The following is a 5,261-nucleotide window of genomic DNA, read 5'->3' as shown; positions in this document are numbered from 1 at the left end:
AATAATGCTCCACCAGAGATAATGAAACCCATTTATATGCAATCGAAGAGCTTCCAGATATAAACATGTCTTCACAGTTCTCTCTGTACAATTACAAAGGATATACTACTATTTCTTGGCTTTATCAACTCGTTCCACCCTAGTAAGTTTCAATAAACCAGCCTCCACAATGCATGATTATATCATAGAGTTGGAACTCTTTATAGAAGATATTGTGGTAAAATTTGCTCAGACTATTTTTCTAAATAACTGAGTTCATACGGGCTACGTGATTTAAACAAATGGTTATAAATTTGTAAAAAAAAAAAAAATTCTTATTTGAATATGTATATAAAACAAAGATATAGTATTAAGAAGCCTAAGTGCAAAGATTATATTAGCGTAGTCAAAGTTAATGAACAAAGACGTCAGTAAAATCTCCAAAACGAATAAAATTTGCTTTCATTCATGGTTTTACTTCATTAGTGATAGCAGCCTTTCATTAACTCCATTGAAAGCTCTATAGATTCTTCAGATTTGGACAATCAATCAGCATTAATTTGAAGTTCCTGCGATGCTATGTTTTTTAATGAAATAAAACACGTTGAATTTTTTTTCTATTTATTCAACTCGGAACTTCTAAATTTTATCAGTTGTTTAATAAGTTGGTTTCATTAAAATAAATTCCTTGTTTCATTTTGACGGCAATTTCAAAAGAGACACTGCTCCAAGACATATTCAATATATATATGTCAATTGTCAAAAAAATCGCTGAAACAATTGAAAATATAATAAAATTAAAAAATACGTATTTCCGACGTAGTTGAAGTGTTAATGTGTATGATTCTAATAATCGTAAATATCGTTTCTAGCTATTGTCCTCCTGTGGGTCAGTGATAAGTTTACGAACTCACAACGCTAAAATCTGGGGTTGGATTTCCTGCGGTGGACAGAACTCAGATAACCCATTATGAAGCTTTGCGCTGAAACAAAACAAACTTTTTAGAGCTGTTGGAAATATTTTTTATAAAAATATGTTTCATAATTAGGTCTAAAACCTATTATATTTAATATATTCGCTTTTCTATCACTTGAAAGCTAAATAACTTGTTTATATGTTTACCTATAATTTTAAAAGAATTATTATGCGATCATTATCGGGACATAAATGAATGAAATGCATTCGTAACGTATAAAGTGATCTTGGGATGACCTAGTGGTTAAGGCACGCGACTTGCAATCTGTGGGTCACGAGATCGAATCCTATCACCGAACATGCTTAACCTTTTAGCCGTGGGGGCGATATAAAGTTATGACCAATCTCACTATTCGTTAGTAAAACTAGTCCAAGAATTGGCGATGGGTGATGTGGACTAACTGCCTTTATTACTTCAAACTTTGCATGAAATTCAAAAATTAAACACAAAAACATGAGGTTTGGTTTTGACATTTATACATCTCTATACTTTTATTTATTTAATTAACTATTCATTTAGATAAATAAACAAATTAACTTTTTATTAAAATGCTTTGTACGGCTACACTTTTACTAAATATATTTATTTGGCGCCGTTTTGGTTTTAGACTCGCTCCAGTTAATGATCGAATTACAAGTAACTTAAGTGGAATATCAGTTACATATATCCCGAGACACGTGGAGCGAGAAAATAAAAGAGAAGTCAGAGTTGTCATTTATACAACAAGGTAGGAAAGAGAACATTATTATCTTCAATTAGTTTCTTTATTTGTAGTTAACCAGAAAGCTACACAACGGGCTATCTGTGCTGTACCCACCACGGGTATCCAAACCCTGTTTCTAACGTTATAAGTTCGCATAATTTCCGCTGTGCCACTAGGGGGCATCTTCATATAACAAACAGTAAACGTCCTAGAATGTGAATATAAAATGAATAATCTTAATTTATTAATGAAAATATAAGTTAATGAAAAGTATTAACATATATGTATCTATATGCACATGTATATACATATACATATGTATATGTATATGTTTATACATATACAAATTTCAGATATATACTGTGCATATATATGCACGCACACGTCACCTGGAGAAATGTATCCATTATATGTCATATATCAGGGTTTAAAAAACAATTGACGAATAGAATATTGGTAACTTTAAAATTGTTGTAAGGCTTGATTTCGGTGATAAAGGTTTATTGGTTCTATGTGAAATAATATACCGAGTTTGGGTACGCTATATCAAAATGATTCTGGAGCCTCACCAGGTTGTTAAAGTCTATGTCGTCACGTCCGTCATGCATCTTGATAATAGCCCTGCAGGGTAGTTTCCCTTGAAAAGACTCCTCCGTAAGGGTTTCATATCCATAAGACACCAAGTCCTTTTCCCAGTGTCTGGCGACTCAACCAGTGCGTCTTTCTATGGAGTAGCATGAATACCCATTTTCTTCACTTGAGGCATACGACGGTTGAATATGTCGTAGAAGCAATTTATATGCACCTGACTTGTGTAGCTTTTCTAGGCAGAGTTCCTTCTTGCGCACAGTTGCTTGGGGCTTTTGCCACTGACCTTAGTGTTTGTTGATTCTCACATCTTAACGCACTTTGCGTACCATGTCTTGGGTTACGACTTGTTGCAGGTCTCTTTCTGAACGATCCTGGTACCGAAGTTAATCCTTTTTCTTTTGTTTCCCAATGTTGTGAAGTACAAGTGATATCATCGTCTTGGGAATTCTAAACCCCCGATCTCATCGCATCTTTATGATTGAATGTATGAATATTTTTTGTCGAATAGATCTGTTACACACTCTTCCCAAAAACAATTGATTTTCGGTGGCATTATACTAACGACGAAAACTCCAAATGTAGTTCTGATACATTCTTTTCCATTGCGAATTTATATTGGCTGTGATTTTCACGTGCATGTTCAAAATCCTTTTAATAGAATGCGTTTAACCATTTTATAGTTTTATACTACTCAAATGCACAAAGTAAGTAAGACAAAAGTATGATTTCCATTATCAGCTGGCGTCACGTGATGGAAACAAACGAAGTTTATTACACGTTTTTTTATCAATAGGCGAAGAAAATGTATGACAAAAAATATTTCAGCTGCTGTGGGATGATAGAGCATAAATTCCTAATTTAATTAGAATATTTTCACATTTACCTTCAAATCAATTAATCTGAGACAACAGCAACAACAAAAATCACTGTAAGTGCTGGTACAGATCCACTCCAAAATAGTCCAGGTTAGCATCTTAAACATTGGAGCGTAAACAAATCACACTCTATTATCGCAGCAACAATCTATTATAATAATATTCAGCTTTTGTATGCCCTCAAGTGTACCTTACTATCTAAATGCGCCTGCGCACGCACTTCATTTCAACGGATTTAAACAAAAGATGGATACAAGTATACTTTAGTAGACACTTTGTACAACAATATATTAAAACCTTATAAAGGTTTTTAAAAAAGGTCTAACGTTAGGTTGTAGAATAATATTATAAGTTTATTTTTTTGATAGTATTAAGTACGATAAAGTTTAGCCCTAACTAAACTAAAGGAAAAACAAAGTACACAAGTAGCAGTGTTAATTTATCTCTTTATCGATTATAGGCCGTACGTAATAAAGTCTTAACTAATGTTAGGCCTAAGACAAATAGACTTATATATTCCGGTGTCTGCGATTATAATTATTTTGTATTATTCGAGAAATCCTGTAATCAAAGAAGTATTTTTGCAATAAAAATACTAATTTGACCGCAAATGTTTTGCAGATTTCTACATATGAAATTCAGATATCACGTAATATTGTGAATGAAATATAAAGTAATGTATTTGAAAGTATTGTATTGTTTGATTTTGCAGTAAAACGGATGTCTTATGGCGTTTTTTAGTTTGTTTGTTTTACTAAATCAGATATTGTAAAAGTACATTATAAATTATAAAGTTTAAATATAGTAAATTTTCAGTAATCTAGAATATAAAGAGTTTGTTTGTATATTTGCTTTTGAATTTCGCTCAATGTTACAGAAGTGATAGACTAGAGGTAGGGCAGCTGGTCATTATCAACCACCGCCAACTCCTGGGCTACTCTTTACCAACGAATAGTGAGACTGACCGACACATTATAATGCCCACACAGCTGAAAGAGCGAGCATGTTTCGAACCAGCGACCCTCAGATTTCGAGTCGACATGTTGAGATATTAAATCAAGCTAATGTCAAGCTCGCGATGACTCAGCAGTAAGTCAGAGGTTTTATAACCCTATAAATTAGGTTTCGATACCCACGGGGGGTTACAGCACAGATAGCTCATTGTTCTGTTTTGTGCTTTATAATAAACAAACAGCTAAAGTAATTTCCTTACCTAACATACCGACAGTGAGGGTGGATTATTGTATAAAATAATCAGTATTTAATGTGTATGCACTTTACTAGAATCTCCTACATCGTAATTACCACAACTTAAACAATACTCCTATCGGCCATTTGCTCTCATGGATTTCGAATGTTCTAGAAGTGGCACAGCGGTATGTCTGCGGACTTATAACGCTAAAAACCGGGTTTCGATACCCGTGGTGGGCAGAGCATATATAGCCCGTTGTGTAGCTTTGTGCTTAATTGTAAGGAACAAACAAATTAACGTCCTATTTTTCTTAAAAATTTAAGTTTGAATTACGCTTGAAGTCAATGATTTTTCATTATTTATAACATTAGTTGATATGTTTGTTTTTTCGGCACCAAATGAAATATTGATTCAGAATATATACTCAATTTATTTTTTTTAATGTTAATAGTTTAATGTATTTCAATGTATGAATATGTTCAATCTTTCTGTAATGTTTGTTTTTACATATATTTTTAATTCCAAGTGTGACCGAGGTATATCCAGTATAGATTCATAATCGATATGGTACAATCGCTCAATTAATATTTTCTAGTTCCCACTTTTGTGCGGCAAAGCTCTGTTTAACCTATTAGTTTCCGTTAGGGAAATATATTAACGAGAGAAATAAAGAAGTAGAAAAATACAATACAACACCGGGGCACAAATCATAAGGTGGGGCATCGTGTAATGTGCCCTAGTTTTAGAGGTACTGGCGGAAATAAGACCCAAATAGACGATGTACTCCCAACGCAATTTGGGTCTTACTTCCGCCAGTACCTCTAAAAACCAGGGCACATTACACGATGCCCCACCTTATGATTTGTGCCCCAGTGATGAATGTTTGTATTGTGGCTGTGATATTTTTCTTCTTCTTTTTTTTTCTTTGTTTGTTTGAATTTATG

At 33.4% G+C, this 5,261-nt stretch overlaps 1 protein-coding gene across 1 annotated transcript in view; it reads right to left on the bottom strand.

Moving 5' to 3' along the window:
• LOC111083003 (glutamate receptor ionotropic, NMDA 2B-like) overlaps positions 1 to 5,261 on the bottom strand; it is a 102,471-nt gene that overhangs the window by 96,883 nt on the left and 327 nt on the right. The gene's annotated exons all lie outside the window — the stretch shown is intronic.

The sequence above is a fragment of the Limulus polyphemus genome, unplaced genomic scaffold, assembly GCF_000517525.1.
Source record: "Limulus polyphemus unplaced genomic scaffold, Limulus_polyphemus-2.1.2 Scaffold3126, whole genome shotgun sequence".
In the NCBI taxonomy this organism is placed as follows: Eukaryota; Metazoa; Arthropoda; class Merostomata; order Xiphosura; family Limulidae; genus Limulus; species Limulus polyphemus.
Note: the sequence above shows the minus strand (reverse complement) of the source record. Positions and strands in the feature narration are given on the sequence as shown.